General features: G+C 38.3%; 1 protein-coding gene and 1 non-coding gene across 6 annotated transcripts in view; one reads left to right on the top strand and one right to left on the bottom strand.

The window, feature by feature from the left end:
* LOC130290510 (5-hydroxytryptamine receptor 2A-like) overlaps positions 1–21,378 on the bottom strand; it is a 575,216-nt gene that overhangs the window by 490,690 nt on the left and 63,148 nt on the right. The window lies entirely within an intron of this gene.
* On the top strand, positions 5,139–5,248 carry TRNAL-CAA (transfer RNA leucine (anticodon CAA)). Its single transcript has 2 exons — positions 5,139–5,176; positions 5,203–5,248. It is a non-coding gene; the product is annotated as a tRNA-Leu (tRNA).

Here is a 21,378-nt window from a genome sequence, read left to right as displayed (position 1 = left end):
ACCTTCCCAGGCCCATTCCCCGGACCCCTCCCCCTCTCCCCCTTTAAGAGGGTCGGACTGCAGCTGTCTGTTTCTCCGTTATCCCAGTGTATTTGCTGTTCCGATTGTTATTATGTGTTTCATTGGAATGCCTCTCTCATGCCATATTGCCTGTCACTTGCATCGTGATATGGTTTGTTTTTCTTTATGTGCATGGAAATTGAATAAAAAAACACGTTATTTCAAGAAATAAAAAAGTTCATGGACATGATGGAGTAAGATGCTTAACTATTTCCATCCCTCTCTCAGGGCATATGCATGATCACTGATCCCTTATAGTGATTGGGGAAGTCCAAGTGGTTGGGACTAGTGTTGCTCGCGAATATAGCGCTATATATTCGTAATTACGAATATTCGTATTTTTTTTTTTTTCACAGTACACATCACAGTGATCACCCCTCTCTGCTTCCAGCTTGTGTGGTGTAAAGAAGGCTCTAATACCACTGTGTGAGAGTGGCGTGCTAATTTTCGTATATGCGAAAATTTGCATATGCTAATTTTCACATGCGCGAATGTTCGCATATGCGAAAATAAAACGCGAATATTACGAATATGCAAATTTAGCGAATATATGAAGAATATTCTTCCATATATTCGCAAAATATTGCGAATTCGAATATGGCCTATGCCGCTCAACACTAGTTGGGACACCCTCAGCAATTCTACACTTATCACTTATCCTGTGGAAAGCTGATGTATTTACATCACTGTGTATTATCCCTATACTGTGACATCACTGTCTATTATTCCTGTACTGTGAGATCACTGTGTATATTATCCCTGTACTGTGACATCACTGTGTATATTATCCCTGTACTGTGACATAACTGTGTGTATTATCCCTGTACTGTGACATCACTGTGTGTATTATCCCTGTACTGTGACATCACTGTGTATTATCCCTGTACTGTGACATCACTGTGTGTATTATCCCTGTACTGTGACATCACTGTGTATATTATCCATGTACTGTGACATTACTGTGTATTATCCCTGTACTGTGCAGTCACTGTGTATATTATCCCTGTACTGTGAAATCACTGTGTATATTATCCCTGTACTGTGACATCACTGTATGTATTATCCCTGTACTGTGACATCACTGTGTATATTATCCCTGTACTGTGACATCACTGTGTGTATTATCCCTGTACTGTGACATCATTGTGTATTATCCCTGTACTGTGACATCACTGTGTATATTATCCCTGTACTGTGACATCACTGTGTGTATTATCTCTGTACTGTGACATCACTGTGTATTATCCCTGTACTGTGACATCAATGTGTGTATAATCCCTGTACTGTGACATCACTGTGTGTATTATCCCTGTACTGTGACATCACTGTGTGTATTATCCCTGTACTGTGACATCACTGTGTGTATTATCCCTGTACTGTCACATCACTGTGTATATTATCCCTGTACTGTGACATCACTTTGTATTATCCCTGTACTGTGATATCACTGTGTGTATTATCCCTGTACTGTGACATCACTGTGCATATTATCCCTGTACTGTGACATCACTGTGTGTATTATCCCTGTACTGTGACATCACTGTGTATTATCCCTGTACTGTGACATCACTGTGTATTATCCCTGTACTGTGACATCACTCTGTATTATCCCTGCCCTGTGACATCACTGTGTGTATTATCCCTGTACTGTGATATCACTGTGTGTATTATCCCTGTACTGTGACATCACTGTGTGTATTATCCCTGTACTGTGACATCACTGTGTATATTATCCTTGTACTGTGACATAACTGTGTGTATTATCCCTGTACTGTGACATCACTGTGTGTATTATCCCTGTACTGTGACATTACTGTGTGTATTATCCCTGTACTGTGACATCACTGTGTATTATCCCTGTACTGTGACATCACTGTGTGTATTATTTTTGTACTGTGACATCACTGTGTGTATTATCCCTGTACTGTGACATCCCTGTGTGTATTATCCCTGTACTGTGACATCACTGTGTGTATTATCCCTGTACTGTGACATCACTGTGTGTATTATCCCTGTACTGTGACATCACTGTGTGTATTATCCCTGTACTGTGAAATCACTGTGTGTATTATCCCTGTACTCTGACATCACTGTGTGTATTATCTCTGTACTGTGACATCACTGTGTGTATTTTCCCTGTACTGTGACATCACTGTGTATATTATCCCTGTACTGTGACATCACTGTGTGTATTATCCCTGTACTGTGACATCACTGTGTATATTATCCCTGTACTGTGACATCACTGTGTGTATTATCCTTGTACTGTGACATCACTGTGTGTATTATCCCTGTACTGTGACATCACTGTGTATATTATCCCTGTACTGTGACATCACTGTGTGTATTACCCGTGTACTGTGACATCACTGTGTGTATTATCCCTGTACTGTGACATCACTGCGTGTATTATCCCTGTACTGTGACATCACTGTGTATTATCCCTGTACTGTGACATCACTGTGTATCACCCCTGTACTGTGACATCACTGTGTATTATCCCTGTACTGTGACATCACTGTGTGTATTATCCCAGTACTGTGACATCACCATATATTTTCCCTGTACTGTGACATCACTGTGTTTATTAGCCCTGTACTGTGACATCACTGTGTGTATTATCTCTGTACTGTGACATCACTGTGTATTTTCCCTATACTGTGACATCCCTGTGTGTATTATCCCTGTACTGTGACATCACTGTGTATTTTCCCTGTACTGTGACATCACTGTGTGTATTATCCCTGTACTCTGACATCACTGTGTGTATTATCCCTGTACTCTGACATCACTGTGTGTATTATCCCTGTACTGTGACATCACTGTGTGTATTATCCCTGTACTGTGACATCACTGTGTGTGTTATCCCTGTACTGTGACATCACTATGTGTATTATCCTTGTTCTGTGACATCACTGTGTATATTATCCCTGTACTGTGACATCACTGTATGTATTATTACTGTACTGTGACATCACTATATATATTATCCATGTACTGTGACATCACTGTGTTTATTATCCCTGTATTGTGACATCACTGTGTGTATTTTAATGTGTGTGTTTTGAGACAATTTCCAAACTTTACTTCATTCTTCCCCTCCTCTACAACATCCATAGACAAATTTTGGAACTCTTAATAAGTGTTTGCAGGTAGTGATACAATGAGTGTATAAATGTTTGTTTTAACGCTAAACATAGGCCTCACGTGTTAACGCTTCACAAACAAAACACAAAGGGAACAGAATCAATGACATAATTACAATCTGTCTATTACCCGAGCTGTGAATTTCCCTTTGCAGGTAGTATTTTTTTACAGTCTATTGCTTACATAACATTTAATATCACAGCTTGCGGAGAAAGCGCCACAAAGATGCCAAAGTCTGAACGCTAATAACATTGCCGCTTATTGAGATCAAAGGGAAACCTTGTAAAAAGGGGGCTGCCGTAAATCTTTAGACGAATAAAGGCGGTTGTATTGCTTCTGTATGACCTTAATATTCTCCAATGGTCAAGATAAAAAGTTTAACCCTTTACATCATTCCTTAGATATATACGGAATATACCAAACATGTGTTTCCAGACCAGAGCACCTTCTGCTGTTGCAAAACTACAACTCCCAGCATGCCCGGACAGCCGAAGGCTGTCCGGGCATGCTGGGAGTTGTAGTTTTGCAACAGCTGGAGGCACCCTGCTTGGAAACACTGTACTAGACCTTTCAATGGGCACTGTCAAAATGTAAAAACTTTTTATATGTTGTTCTTCTTGGCAAAACATTCATGTTTTTAATATACTTTATAAAGAAATCATTATAGAAATCATAGTTTATAATAAAAAGACCACTAGGGGTCCCCATACCATTCAGAACATAATCCTGTCGGAAGCACAGGCTTGCACAAATTCCAGGAAGTGAGGGCGGGACTAGCACTCCCCTGCGCTTACTCCTGTCCTATCAGACTGCAGCATGAAAATAGAGAGCAGGGGGTTACAGAGCAGTATCCAGTGATTGGATGAAGAGACCCAGCACGGCACAGCAGCCTGAGGGAGGAAGTGAGTGAGGGCAGGGCTCAGTGCTTGCCTCGGACACGCCCCTTCCTGAGCAGTGGATGTCAGAATGAGTGAGCAGCAGAACAGAAAGATTTGTGAGCCTAATACAGAAGCTAGACCCCCCCCCCCCCCCCCCAAAAAAAAAAAGACATGTAAAACATCTGCATGACCTAGTGAGGAGCATTATTTATTTATTTTTTCTTTTACTAGTTTTGGATCATTTCCCCGAAGCCTCTGTATTTTTTATTTACTTATTTATTTATTTATTTTTTACAAAAACATAGAACTGAGCGGATGAATAGAATTTTTAGCAGCTCATCAGCAAGATAAAAAGCAGAATGACCTGTATTTATATATCATTATTTCATTTAAGAGGATCCAACACTATTATCTGGAATAAAAGCAAAAAAAAGTTCTTCCAACCTTTCTGTAATCTCATATTTTAGTCTAAAAGCATACTATTTTACATGGCGAAGAATAAAATTATTCTACTTTTTTTGAAGGGGGAGATAAAATGATTCCAAATTGGTATAAGTGTGTAAAGTTTTCAAGCAATTTTGAAAATTGGACATTGGACAAAGTTTTGGAGATTGGACATCTTAATGCTTTGCTTGAAATGTAGGTTGCGGTCATATGTAAATGAGCGCTGAGGATTTCATCGGGATGAGGAAAGTATGAGATACTACCTGCTGTATCACAGATAACAACATAACAGCTGTCTGCAGATGGATATTCTTTCCTTCTGGAAAGATCTCTGGCTTGGTATACATTCCCAGTCAGTTTCCAAGACTCTTAGTTACAGTGAAACACTGGTGGTTATTTACTAATAATTATATAACCAAATCTCCCAAAAGGGGATTCCCAGGGTTAGTAATCCAAAATGTTCTAATTCCCATTAGGGCTCTCACCCTTCTGGGACTAAATTCCCAAACTAGGGAACCCCAATAAATGTATAAAACTTCTCTTTATTAATTTCTTTTAAAAGTACAAAAGTGCGACAAAAATCTAAATTTCTAATGTTTTTTTTTTTTTGTCAGGATGGCCGAGTGGTCTAAGGCGCCAGACTCAAGAGTAGTTTCTTCCCCATACTTGGGTGTTCTGGTCTCCAGATGGAGGCGTGGGTTCAAATCCCATTTCTGACAATGTGTTGTTTTTTTTTTAAACACAGCTTCTGGATCATTGGTTTGTGGAGTACATACTCTTATTCATTACTCCTTATTCAGTCTTATAGCTCCCTATCTGGATGCTAATAATGATTAACTATTTCCTCCATGGAATTCCAAATGTTCCAACGTTATTATACATTGATCCAGATGTGTTGCTGGTTAAAAAACAAGACACTAACACCCTCCCGACGTTTCGCCGGCTGTAACAAGCTTTATCAAGGGCTGAGCCTTTGTCAGGAACAGAGTAGTAGCAAATCCCCATAGCAAACTTATCCATGGACAGAGGTGGCAGCAGAGAACAACTCAACTTCCTCTGTAGTATACAGCAGCTGATAAGTACTGAAAGGAATAAGATTTTTAAATAGAAGTAATTTACAAATCTGTTTAACATTCTGGCACCAGTTGATTTAAAAAAAAAAAAATATGAAGAAGCATCATTTGATGCGAAACTAGCTGGTCGTCTAGTGACCTCCCCGCCGCTACACACCATCCCTCTCTCCCCTATACACATTCTCGATGTCGTTTGACCGCATGCACTACTTCTTTGTTGGAAGATAAGACGGCAATAAAGACAAGCTTGAAGGTGGTGAGTTGCAGTTTTTTCTTACCTTATCAGAAATACAAGTTACCTGCTGTTCCTAGCTAAGGGACTGTCCTATTCACCTGCCTCGTTGTTTAGACCAATAAGGATATGCAGTGCCTAGTTCTGCTCTCCATATTAATATATATATATATATATATATATATATATATATATATATGTATGTATATATGTATATATATATATATGTATATATATATATATATATATATATATATATTTCCCACATATTATTTTTGCCTGATCCTCACAGGTCCTCCAACCACAGTCTCTTCATCACAGCTCAGCCCATCTTACTCCACAAGCTCCGCATCTCCAGGTGAATGTGTGTAAGCCATGCCCCTCCTACAAGTCCCACCCCCACAGAGCCAAGCCCCCTTCTATTTTGCACATACAATCTCTTCATCACAGTTTCCTCACATATGAGGATGGGATAGGAGAACTAGAAATGAGAATAGGATATGAGGTAGGGATGTGAGGATGGGATATAAGGACAGGATATTAGGTCAGGATATGAGGAAAAGATATAAGGAGGGGATATGAGGTTATGAAATTAGGTCATGATGTGAGGATGCTATATGAGGTCAGGATAAGAGGACAGGATATGAGGTTGGGATATGAGGATGGGTTATAAGGTTGGTATATGAGGTTGTGAAAGAGGTCATGATGTGAGGACACTATATAAGGTCAGGATATGAGGTCAGGATATGAGGACGCTATATAAGGTCAGGATATGAGGTCAGGATGTGAGGACACTATATAAGGTCAGGATATGAGGTCAGGATACGAGAACACTATATAAGGTCAGGATATGAGGTCAGGATGTGAGGACACTAGATAAGGTCAGGATGTGAGGACGCTATATAAGGTCAGGATATGAGGTCAGGATGTGAGGACGCTATATAAGGTTAGGATATGAGGTCAGGATGTGAGGACGCTATATAAGGTCAGGATATGAGGTAAGGATGTGAGGACACTATATAAGGTCAGGATATGAGGTCAGGATATGAGGACGCTATATAAGGTCAGGATATGAGGTCAGGATATGAGGACGCTATATAAGGTCAGGATATGAGGTCAGGATATGAGGACGCTATATAAGGTCAGGATATGAGGTCAGGATATGAGGACGCTATATAAGGTCAGGATATGAGGTCAGGATATGAGGACGCTATATAAGGTCAGGATATGAGGTCAGGATATGAGGACGCTATATAAGGTCAGAATGTGAGGTCAGGATGTGAGGTCTGGATGTGAGGTCTGGATGTGAGGACACTATATAAGGTCAGGATATGAGGTCAGGATATGAGGACGCTATATAAGGTCAGGATATGAGGTCAGGATATGAGGACGCTATATAAGGTCAGGATATGAGGTCAGGATATGAGGACGCTATATAAGGTCAGGATATGAGGTCAGGATATGAGGACGCTATATAAGGTCAGGATATGAGGTCAGGATATGAGGATGCTATATAAGGTCAGGATATGAGGTCAGAATGTGAGGACGCTATATAAGGTCAGGAAATGAGGTCAGGATGTGATGGCGCTATATAAGGTCAGGATATGAGGTCAGGATGTGAGGACACTATATAAGGTCAGAATATGAGGTCATGATGTGAGGACACTATATAAGGTCAAGATATGAGGTCAGGATGTGAGGACGCTATATAAGGTCAGGATATGAGGTCAGAATATGAGGACGCTATATAAGGTCAGGATATGAGGTCAGGATGTGACGACGCTATATAAGGTCAGGATGTGAGGACACTATATAAGGTCAGGATATGAGGTCAGAATGTGAGGATGCTATATAAGGTCAGGATGTGAGTTTGGGATATGAGGACAGGATATAAGGACAAGATATTAGGTCAGGATATGAGGTAAGAATATGAGGACAAGATTATCATTGTTGCTTTTCCTCTGACACAAGGTTTAGGTAGGAAAAGCGAGCAAAGCCGGGTACTCTGCTAGTATTGTATAAGAAAGATGCAAATTTATTCCATCAGCATAGCTTCCATTTAGTAAAATCCAAATAGTCCTTGCTACATTGTCTTATTACTTTGAGCTCTCGGAACAGTAAGGAGATGTGAAATGCTTCATTGTGGATCCCAGACATGTAGCCCCAGTAACATGAGTGTATCAGATGATGGAAAAGGAGTTATTTCAAGTTAATTAAATATGCTAAGAGCATCTTCAAAAGAAGTTCAGACTGAAACAATACACTGAGTGAATGCCCTACAAATTACTGATTATTAATGTTATTATTATGGTAATAGGCAACTTAAACCGACCATGAAATAAGCAGCTGATAAGTGACGTATTCGTGCGGAAATGTGAAGAACATTAAAATAAAGAATGAAATGAAAGATTGTGGTCTTAAAAACATAAAGAAATAGTCAAATGCGTAGCTTATATTTCACATTAAAAATACTCTATCTTATTTTCTTATTATTCTTGTTTGTAAACATATATAGACCGACACAAGATACTCAAAAATATCTTTAAAGGGGTACTCAATCTTTTCCGAACGCTGTAGCCGGGAGCTCGTGATGTCATAGCCCCGCCCCCTCATGATGTCACACCCCGCCCCCTCAATGCAAAAAAAACCCAAAATGCTGGAGCCAGTGATGGGAGCTCGTGATGTCATAGTCCCGCCCCCTCATGACATCACACCCTGCCCCCTCAATGGAAAAAAAAAACAAAAATGCTGGAGCCAGTGATGGGAGCTTGTGATGTCATAGTCCCGCCCCCTCATGACATCACGCCCCACCCCCTCAATGCAAGTCTATGGGAGGGGGCGTGACGGCAGTTCCCATAGACATGAATGGAGGGGGACATCACCAGGGGGCACCGTAGTACCCCTTTAAAGGTTACATCTCTATTTTGAAAAACACGTGAAGAACACCGACATGTTTTGAACGATATGGTTCTCACTCACAGGTGTTCTCAGCTTGCCACGAACAAGGAGCGCATCATTCCGAATCATGTAGGCGTTCTTCGCGTTTGTCTGACTATAGATGTCTATTTGCATCTTTATTTAGTAGATCTATGATAAAGCTATGCTGCAGAAGGTAGATAGCATTACTGCAGTAAATCCCTTCCTCCTTGCTATCCGATCACCCACTGCAACATAGCCACGCCCCCAGGAGACCATGTGACTTATGACATATTGTCTCTGGCCGCATGGAATGCTGGGAAAGGTCAGAGACAACAGTAAAATAAAAAGACTTGTACTACGGCACTTCCGGGTGTGGGTCCAGTGCATGAGAACGGGACAAAACGGCGCAGGGAGGTAATAGGAGCAAATTACACAGTATTATAACTTGGCTTCACGGGCTCAAAGGGTAAAGAAAAAATAAATTAATAAATAATTCAATAAAAAAGAATTGACCCTAAAGAAGACTTTTTCTAATTTTGCATGGCATATTATTAAACACAGCCATTGTTAAAAGAAACAATAAAATAATCCGACATTACAAACAAAGCGATAAATATGGCTCCTCTGGACCTGACGCCTACAGTACAGTAATACCCACTAAGTGATCTCTCCGTCCCAGACGTGGGATCATAATTTGCTTTTGAATAGCTGAAACAAAGATTCTGCATATATGATTAGGCCTCTACCCAAAATGTTACTATGGAGACCTAAGAAGGGGAAAGAGCTGTCACAGAGCAGACGAGGGTGCGTACAGTCCCGCTGAGCGTATTGTAGGAAATAGACTGCGCAACAGATTCGTCATTTGTGGGACAACTCAGGGCAATGATGAGAGTCATTACACCGAGACACTAAAATAACATCGTTCACATTGTGTGACCCGATATTTCTGTTTATAGCCGTCATATTTCTGTACTGTATTATCTGCCTGTATTTATAGCACTAGGCACGGACAGGCTGATGGTAAAAAGAAGTTTTCTGAGACAACTAAATGAATGGCCGATCGATAAGATAGGAATCAATATAAGATAATTGGGGTCCGACTCCTGGAACTCCAGCAAGAATCAAACAATCTCCATTGCTTACAAGGCACAGCTCTGTACTGTGGGGTCACCCTGAGATGGAACTCATATCTATCTATCTATCACATATCTATCTATCTATCTCATATCTATCTATCTCATATCTATCTATCTATCTCATATCTATCTATCTATCTATCTATCTCATATCTATCCATCTATCTCATATCTATCTATCTATCTATCTCATATCTATCTCATATCTATCTATCTATCTCATATCTATCTATCTATCTATCTATCTATCTATCTATCTCATATCTATCTATCTATCTCATATCTATCTATCTATCTCATATCTATCTCATATCTATCTATCTCATATCTATCTATCTATCTATCTATCTATCTATATATCTCATATCTATCTCATATCTATCTATCTATCTATCTATCTATTTATCTATCTATCTATCTCATATCTATCTATCTATCTATCTTCTATCTATCTATCTTCTATCTATCTATCTATCTATCTCGTATCTATCTATCTATCTATCTATCTCATATCTATTTATCTATCTATTTTCTATCTATCTATCTCATATCTATCTATCTATCTCATATCTATCTATCTATCTATCTATCTATCTATCTTCCATCTATCTATCTCATATCCATCTATCTATCTCATATCTATCTATCTATCTATCTATCTATCTCATATCTATTTATCTATAGAAAAAAGAAGGTAGCAGCACACCATGTGTAGCAGTAGAGTTGGGTGCTTTTGCAAAAAGGCTGCTTGCACGCAGCTGAAACATTGTCACTGTTACTATGATGGAAGAAACGCTGTTCCTTGATGCTTTGGAGTGCTGCAGTATGTTTCTATCTATCTCACATCTATCTATCTATCGTTCTATCTATCTATCTGTCTATCTCACATCTATCTATCTATCTGTCTATCTCACATCTATCTATCTATCGTTCTATCTATCTATCTATCTATCTATCTATCTATCTATCTATCAATCTCATATCTATCTATCTCATATCTATCTCATATCTATCTATCTATCTCATATCTATCTATCTATCTATCTCATATCTATCTCATATCTATCTATCTATCTATCTTATATCTATCTATCTCATATCTATCTATCTATCTCATATCTATCTCATATCTATCTCATCTATATATCTCATATCTATCTATCTGTCTATCTCATATCTATCTATCTATCTATCTATCGTTCTATCTATCTATCTATCTGTCTATCTCACATCTATCTATCTATTGTTCTATCTATCTATCTATCTATCTATCTATCTATCTATCAATCTCATATCTATCTATCTATCTCATATCTATCTATCTCATATCTATCTCATATCTATCTATCTCATATCTATCTATCTATCTCATATCTATCTCATATCTATCTATCTATCTATCTCATATCTATCTATCTCATATCTATCTATCTATCTATCTCATATCTATCTATCTCATATCTATCTATCTATCTATCTCATATCTATCTCATATCTATCTCATCTATCTATCTCATATCTATCTATCTATCTATCTATCTATCTATCTATCTCTCATATCTATCTCTCTCATATCTATCTATCTATCTATCTCATAACTATCTATCTCATATCTATCTATCTATCTATCTATCTCATATCTATCTATCTATCTCATATCTATCTATCTCATATCTATCTATCTCATATCTATCTATCTATCTATCTCATATCTATCTCATATCTATCTATCTCATATCTATCTATCCATCTATCTGTCTGTCTGTCTATCTATGTAACTATCTACCTATCTATCTCATATGTATTTATCTATCTATATATCTCATATCTATCATCTCTCTCTGTGAGTCTGTAGTAAACTCTGTGCGCATGCGCAGTTTACTCACAGACATCGCGGCTGCCCCCTACTGTCTGAGCTAGGATGAGAGCGGTTGCGATGTCTGAGAGTGAACTGCGCATGCGCACAGAGTTTACTACTAGTGTTGCTCGCGAATATTCGCAATTCGAATATTATTCGCGAATATCGCATATTCGCGAATTCGCGAATTTCGCGAATATAGCGCTATATATTCGTAATTACGAATATTCGTTTTTTTTTTTTTTTCTTTCTTCACAGTACACATCACAGTGATCACCCCTCTCTGCTTCCAGCTTGTGTGGTGTAAAGAAGGCTCTAATACTACTGTGTGAGACTGGTGTGCGAATTTTCACATATGTTAATTTTGTATATGCTTATTTTCACATATGTTAATTTTCGCATACGCGAATTTTCACATATGCGAAAATAAAACGAGAATATAACGAATATGCGAATATTCGCGAATATATGACGAATATTCGTCCATATATTCGCGAATATTCGCGAATTCGAATATGGCCTATGCCGCTCAACACTATTTACTACAGACTCGCAGCGGCGGATTGCTCTTACGAGCAGACACGCAGGACACACGTGCGCAACAGGGAGCTCACTTTCATGACAGTCGTCAGCGCATCCGCAGTGTGAAATACGCTTGTCAGTTTTTTGGAGTGGTTTTTTTTTTTGTAAATATTAGAATTTTATCAGTTAGTTATTAGTAAATATTTATTCATTATTACTTTCATCAGTTAATATTTTTTTGTAAATATTTATTCATTTTTACTTTTTTCAGTACATTTTCAATAAATATTAGTCATTATTACTTTTATCAGTTAACATCTTTTTTGTAAATATTTATTAATTTTTTTTATCATTTAACATCTTTTTGTAAATATTAATTCATTTTTACTTTTATCAGTAAATTTTCATAAAATATTTATTCTTTATTATTTTTTTCGGTCAATAGTTTTTTTGTTGTTAATATTTGTTCATTATAATTTTTATTAGTTCAATTTCAGTAAATGTCGACTCATGTCTGTTTGAAGTTAATTCAGGTAGTTTTTTCTGTCTGTATGTATGTGCTCCACATCTGATTTTACCAACTTTCCTTTAAAGGGGTACTCCGGCCCTAAACATCTTATCCCCTATCCAAAGGATAGCGGATAAGATGTCTGATCATGGGGGGTCTGATGTCTGATCTCGTATGGAGCACCCACCTATGGGAGGCGCACACACCTCCCAGAGGTGGGTGCTGCATGCGATATAGCGGGGGTCTTAGGGGATAAGATGTCTTTGGGCCGGAGTACCCCTTTAACTAATAGTGGATTATATTTCTATATTCTCCAGAAAAAAGCACTGACACTCCAAATACACAGAACCGCGCCACGTGCATGGAAATAATCGTAAATTTCTCTGTCCTCACCCGAATGTTTAACCTTCCACAGCACTGCCGGAAATTAATATTTTAGATAAAACAATTGCTTGATTCTCCATCAAATCATGAAGTTGAAGGATTAATGGAAGCCATATGCCGCACATGGGTAAGCCGGCCCATATTCAGTTTTATATCTCTTTCCTAAATCTGTAGCAGTGGGAGGATTCTGCATCTTTCTGCCAAGTGAATTTCTGTGTGCCCTAAATGAATTGCAGCCCGATGCCGTACGCTGCTTATATTTTTGCTAGATTAAATGCTTTCATCTAAAAGGACAACGTGTGGTCTGATCTGTGATCTACAAGCTGGAGCTTCCTATAGAGCGGTGTGTCCAAACCAGTGTGCCTCCAGCTGTTGCAAAACTACAACTTCCAGCCTTTGGCTCTCCGGGCATGCTGGGAGTTGTAGTTTTGCAACAGCTGGAGGCACATTAGGTAAGGAACCCTGCTATAGAGACCTTTTACTATGGTCCTTTAAAAATGTATAATAAACGTTAATAAGAGAAACGTTAATAGAGCTGGTGTCAGACATGCAGTTTTATGATGCTTCTTTGAGTCATATACGGGAGTGGATATAAATAACTGGTGACAGAGAGTTATACAGATTTGTAAATTACTTCTATATACAAATCTTAATCCTTCCAGTACTTATCAGCTGCTGTATGCTCCAGAGGAAGTTGTGTAGTTCTTTCCAGTCTGACCACAGTGCTCTCTGCTGACATCTCTGTCCGTGTCAGGAACTGTCCAGAGCAGGAGAGGTTTTCTATGGGGATTTGTTCCTGCTCTGGACAGTTCCTGACAGGGACTGAGGTGGCAGCAGCACTGTGGTCAGACAGAAAATAAATTCAGAAAGAAAAGAACTTCCTGTGGAGTATACAGCAGCTGATAAGTACTGGAAGGATTAAGATTTTTAAATAAAAGTAATTTCCAAATCTGTATAACCTTCTGGCACCAGTTGATTTAAAACATTTTTTTTTTGCTTAGAGTACCCATTTGAAGGGGTGTTCCATTTAGTGTTGGGCACGAATATTCGCATTTCAAATTTATATCGCGAATATCGCAAATTCGTGAATTAACGAATATTGCTAATATATTCGTTATATATTCCAAATTACGGAAATTCGCTTTTTTTTCCGCATATGCACATATTCGCATATGCGCATGTTCGCATGTTCCTCCTTTTAACTTGTGGTCCAATGAGAATGATGCAAATACACTTGTCAGAGGTAATCAACAACATCCCTAGCAACCAATAGTAAAGTTGCCCAACCCCCACTGTTTTCTTCTGCGAATATAACGAATAAAAATTCACGAATATAGGACAAATATTCGTCTATATATTCATGAAATATCGTGAATTCGAATATGGCCAATGCCGCTCATCACTACTTCCATTTATCTTAAAAACCTAAACACAGCAACCTATTGCTATAAATAACAAACTACAGTGTACTCATCTCTCCTGATCCAGCACCGATGCTCAGGCCCACCCAGCTTCTCTGTTCACTTTCCCTGATACCACGATCTCCCTTTGTACTGATGAGGTTCTGCAGCCTCCGTGATAGAGATCGGCTGCAGTGAGTTCAGAACATCAACAGCAGAAAAGGAAGAGTGTGTTATCAGGTTAAGTGAACTAAAGAACTGGGCGGACAAGGTTGGAATGACACGCCGGCACTGAATTTGGGAGAGGTGAGTAATTTTACAGCCTTGGGACACTGCATATAGATTTTAACTGGGCACTGTAAGATTAGAAAAAAATTATATGTTGTACATCTCGGCAAAACATGAATATCTCTAATATACTTCATCAAAATGTTTTCTCCTTTTTATGGAAATCATGTTTAAAAAAGATCATTGGTGGTCCCCATACTATCGAGAACCATAATCCTGTCCAGCGGTAGCATCATTTTTGCATAGGTGGGGACAAAGTCTTGTAAGTGAGGGCAGGACTAGCTCACTAGCTCACTGCTGCATGAAAACAGAGAGGAGGGGGTTACAGAGCAGCCTGCAGTGATTGGATGAAGAGACCCAGCACAGCAGACTCAGGGAGGAAGTGAATACATGGTGAGTGAGGGAGGGCAGGCTCAGTGCTTGCCTCGGACACGCCCCTTCCTGAGCAGTAGATGTCAGAATGAGTGAGAAGCACATTAGAAGCTAGAAACATAATGAAGATGTGTAAAGCCTCTGCATGACCTAGTGACTAACATTTGTAAGCATTATAAAGGTATGCTTTAAGGAAATCGGAACCCTCCTTTATAACAATATTAAGATGTAACAGATGTGTTACAACACGTGATACAGATGGAAAATCAGTTCAATTCCTCTCAACAGGGTTGTTTATAAAGAATTTACACAAGTTTCTACGAGACCCAGGGGGGCAGCTGCAGAGAGAATATCCCAAGCCAGTGGTCTTCAACCTGCGGACCTCCAGATGTTGCAAAACTACAACTCCCAGGGAGTTGTAGTTTTGCAACATCTGGAGGTCCGCAGGTTGAAGACCACTGTCCTAAGCAAATGTACCACATGTGAGTATATCCTTATGTGCCATCATGACACCTTCTACAAAAACCAGGTAGAGTTATCAGGAGCCCCCGGGGTACAACACTTCCCTTGCGCTTCTATTGTCTAGCAGCTGTAAGGGTCCCAGCAGTAGTCCTCCCTCCATTGATGGCATTTCCTACACATGAACCAGCCATTTCTTTAGCAGTATTCCTTCTCATTCATTCTAGTAGGATCACTGTACCCATTATCAGCAGAGTTGCTCGCGAATATTCGCAATTACAAATATTCGTTTTTTGTTTTTTTTTCCACAGTACACATCACAGTGATTTTTGCATATGTAAATTTTTGTATATGCTAATATTTGCATATGCAAATTTTCGCATATTTGAATTTTCACATATGCGAAAATAAAACGCGAATATTACGAATATGCGAATTTAGCAAATATATGACGAGTATTCGTCCATATATTTGCGAAATATCGCAAATTCAAATATGGCCTATGCCGCTCAACACTAATTATCAGCTTTACCTGTCACTGGGGTGTGGAAATTTTAACCCTAAAGCCACATTCGGGCAATGTTCACACAATGGAATGTCCACATAGAAAATCTCCTCTCAGTGCGGATATTCCACCGACAGCAGCGTGCTGGCAGAACATGCTTGGAAATACACTGTCTCGTAGAAGGCAAAGCATTTTCATGACTTATGAAGATGCATCTGTGTTAAAGGGGTACTCCGGTGAAAAACTTTTTTTCTTTAAATCAACTGGTGCCAGAAAGTTAAACAGATTTGTGAATTACTTCTATTAAAAAATCTTAATCCTTCCTGTACTTATTAGCTGCTGAATACTACAGTGGAAATTATTTTCCGTTTGAAACACAGAACTCTCTGCTGACATCATGACCACAGTGCTCTCTGCTGACATCTCTCTCCATTTTAGGAAGTGTCCAGAGTAGGAGAAAATCCCCATAGCAAACATATGCTGCTCTGGACAGTTCCTAAAATGGACAGAGATGTCAGCAGAGAGCACTGTGCTCGTGATGTCAGCAGAGAGCTCTGTGTTTCAAAAAGAAAAGAATTTCCGCTGTAGTATTCAGCAGCTAATAAGTACTGGAAGGATTAAGATTTTTTAATAGAAGTAATTTACAAATCTGTTTAACTTTCTGGCACCAGTTGATTTAAAGAAAAAAAGTTTTTCACCGGAGTACCCCTTTAAAGAGTAGCTATCACTAAATTAAATTTCCCCCTCCCCATTTGTCCCTGACACTAACTACATCTATCCCTGTCTTTATTTTTCCCCAAATCCCCATAAAATTACCTTTTTTTACACAGCTGCAGGAGCTCAGAGTTAAGCTCTCTGGTGAGGGCAGGAAGTGGGCGGCCCCGGCAGACGCGACGTCATCTGAAGCCTGGCCGGGGCGTGCTTCCCCCGTCTCCTCTCTCTCCTGCAGCTTGCGCGCTGCAATGAAGGAGGAGAGAGAGATGCAGGAGCGGGGATATTTAAATTTTGCGTGCAGGAAACAAGCAGAGAGCGAGCACAGTGCTTGTGCGCACGCGGCATGCAAAATTTAAATATCCCCGCCCCCTGCATCTCCCTCTCCTCATTCATGTGAATGCGCATTCCCAACCACGCTGTGGCATGCTGCCCAGCCAGCGTTGGTCTGAACGTAATCAACATCAGGGGGAAAAAGTAAAAAGCCATATAGGGTGACACCTAGTGGCCAGGTTTTCAAATGTAAAAAAAAACCATGTATAACATTATTTTTTTAAATAAAATATATTATAAACATTTTTCTTTTTACATAATATATTTAATATATATATATATATATATATATATATATTTATTTTATTTATTTATTTTTTTATGAGAATACCCATTTAACATTCTTCATAGGAAGGGGATGGATTGAGAGTTGGGCACCGGCCCCTTGTGCGCCCTAGTGGCAGACCCATGAACTGCAGCAGCATGGGGGCAGTCAGGCGCACAAAATAATGCATGGAGCAGGAATCGGCAGGAGTGGTGGGTGATGCCAGCGGGAGCCGACCGCCAGCCTCACACGTCATTCATCCTGTCATTGCCGGTCCCTAAATATGGCAGAATGATATAATTGCTAACACAGAGAGAACAGTAAATGGGAAAGAGAAATGGGTATAAATGTAGGTTTCTATGTCAATGACAGTATGTGAATAGCTGTGTGACAACCTCCCAGGGCACTGTAATAGGCAGCCATTGTGATTGTCACCTTAGTAAATACAATATCTGTGATTTAAAGGGAACATGTGGATTTATATTATAGGGGTTTAAGAGGAAATGTTCTTTTTAGCCCGAGTCCCAGGGATTAATACAGTTTATGCCGTCGCCTCTGACTAATTGTTTTGGCAGAATAGGAATTGTTTCTGACGGCCTGAAGTTTATTTCTTATGGTGAGAAACAGGAAAAAGCTATATCCTATATCTGTATCCATAAATATCCTATAGTCATCTGTATACAGCTATATCCTATAGTCATCTGTATACAGCTATATCCCATAGTCATCTGTATATAGCTATATCCTATAGTCATCTGTATACATAAATATCCTATAGTCATCTGTATACAGCTATATCCTATAGTCATCTGTATACAGCTATATCCTATATCTGCATCCATAAATATCCTATAGTCACCTGTATACATAAATATCCTATAGTCATCTGTATACAGCTATATCCTATAGTCATCTGTATACAGCTATATCCTATAGTCATCTGTATACATAAATATCCTATAGTCATCTGTATACAGCTATATCCTATAGTCATCTGTATACAGCTATATCCTATATCTGCATCCATAAATATCCTATAGTCATCTGTATACAGCTATATCATATAGTCATTTGTATACAGCTATATACTATATCTGTATCCATAAATATCCTATAGTCACCTGTATACAGCTATATCCTATAGTCATCTGTATACAGCTATATCCTATATCTGTATCCATAAATATCCTATAGTCATCTGTATACAGCTATATCCTATAGTCACCTGTATACAGCTATATCCTATAGTCATCTGTATACAGCTATATCATATAGTCATCTGTATACATAAATATCCTATAGTCATCTGTATACATAAATATCCTATAGTCACCTGTATACAGCTATATCCTATAGTCATCTGTATACATAAATATCCTATAGTCACCTGTATACAGCTATATCCTATAGTCATCTGTATACATAAATATCCTATAGTCACCTGTATACAGCTATATCCTACAGTCATCTGTATACAGCTATATCCTATATCTGTATCCATAAATATCCTATAGTCATCTGTATACAGCTATATCCCATAGTCATCTGTATACAGCTATATCCTATATCTGTATCCATAAATATCCTATAGTCATCTGTATACAGCTATATCCTTTAGTCATCTGTATACAGCTATATCCTTTAGTCATCTGTATACATAAATATCCTATAGTCACCTGTATACAGCTATATCCTTTAGTCATCTGTATACATAAATATCCTATAGTCACCTGTATACAGCTATATCCTATAGTCATCTGTATACATAAATATCCTATAGTCATCTGTATACATAAATATCATATAGTCACCTGTATACAGCTATATCCTTTAGTCATCTGTATACATAAATATCCTATAGTCATCTGTATACATAAATATCCTATAGTCACCTGTATACAGCTATATCCTATAGTCATCTGTATATAGCTATATCCTATAGTCATCTGTATACATAAATATTCTATAGTCATCTGTATACAGCTATATCCTATATCTGTATCCATAAATATCCTATAGTCATCTGTATACAGCTATATCCCATAGTCATCTGTATACAGCTATATCCTATATCTGTATCCATAAATATCCTATAGTCATCTGTATACATAAATATCCTATAGTCACCTGTATACAGCTATATCCTTTAGTCATCTGTATGCATAAATATCCTATAGTCTCCTGTATACAGCTATATCCTTTAGTCATCTGTATACATAAATATCCTATAGTCACCTGTATACAGCTATATCCTATAGTCACCTGTATACATAAATATCCTACACTCATCTGTATACATAAATATCCTATAGTCACCTGTATACAGCTATATCCTTTAGTCACCTGTATACAGCTATATCCTATAGTCATCTGTATACATAAATATCCTATAGTCACCTGTATACAGCTATATCCTATAGTCATCTGTATACATAAATATCCTATAGTCACCTGTATACAGCTATATCCTATAGTCATCTGTATACATAAATATCCTATAGTCACCTGTATACAGCTATATCCTATAGTCATCTGTATACATAAATATCCTATAGTCACCTGTATACAGCTATATCCTATAGTCATCTGTATACATAAATATCCTATAGTCACCTGTATACAGCTATATCCTTTAGTCATCTGTATACATAAATATCCTATAGTCACCTGTATCCAGCTATATCCTATAGTCATCTGTATACATAAATATCCTATAGTCACCTGTATGCAACTACTGTATATCCTATCGTCACCTGTATACAGCTATATCCCATAGTCATCTGTATACATAATTATCTTATAGTCATCTGTATACAGCTATATCCTATAGTCATCTGTATACATAAATATCCTATAGTCATCTGTATACATAAATATCCTATAGTCACCTGTATACAGCTATATCCTATAGTCATCTGTATATAGCTATATCCTATAGTCATCTGTATACATAATTATCTTATAGTCATCTGTATACAGCTATATCCTATAGTCATCTGTATACATAAATATCCTATAGTCACCTGTATCCAGCTATATCCTATAGTCATCTGTATACATAAATATCCTATAGTCACCTGTATACAGCTATATCCTATAGTCATCTGAATATATAGTTGAACACTTGATGCCCTTTTCAACACAGCTATTCTCTGAACCACCATTTGTGAAGGGGATGAAGTGTTCCCCAGTGTTTTGGTCCCATCATTCTCTTGATCTTCAGAATTCCAGCGGTCAGACCCCTACTGGACAAAACGTTTTCATATCCCGGAGTTCTCCTTTAACATTCACCAAAGATACCTACAACTGGTGGTAACATGGTGTTATTACACTGTAGTGTTTAAAACATAATTACAATTAGAAGCACCATATGGTGTCAGGCCAACGCACTCACGCATTTCGACTGTTTATGTTTATTGTTTGTGCGCTATATATTTCTTTTTGAATAATTCAATAAAAAACTATTTGAAACACAACAAAGGTGTCACTTTCATCTTTTTTGTCTAGTTTTGTAATTCAACTCCTTTCTCATACTGATTGTGAAAACATCACTGTAGTGCTAGGACAATAGTGAACAAGCCTGTTGGATTAAAAAATATGTTTTATATGTTGTACATTTTGGTAAAACATTAACTTTTCTATTGCAATCACAAAAGAAAAAGAAAGGATCTGGCACTGTCACTTTATCCCGTGAATATACTTCCTCTATTAATATGGCTCGTGCTAGCAGCCTGTGCTCTCCTATGGGTGGTACTGCACGCAAGATAAGACAATGCACAATGGGGTCACAAAAGAGATAAGGCGGAGCAACTCACCCGGTTGATCGGAGGCAGCAAGGCACATCACATCACGGTTAGGCGAAGATGGAGCGGGGAGACGGTAGG

The sequence above is a fragment of the Hyla sarda genome, chromosome 9 (assembly GCF_029499605.1).
Source record: "Hyla sarda isolate aHylSar1 chromosome 9, aHylSar1.hap1, whole genome shotgun sequence".
Classification (NCBI taxonomy): domain Eukaryota; kingdom Metazoa; phylum Chordata; class Amphibia; order Anura; family Hylidae; genus Hyla; species Hyla sarda.
This window is presented reverse-complemented; position numbering and strand designations above follow the sequence as displayed.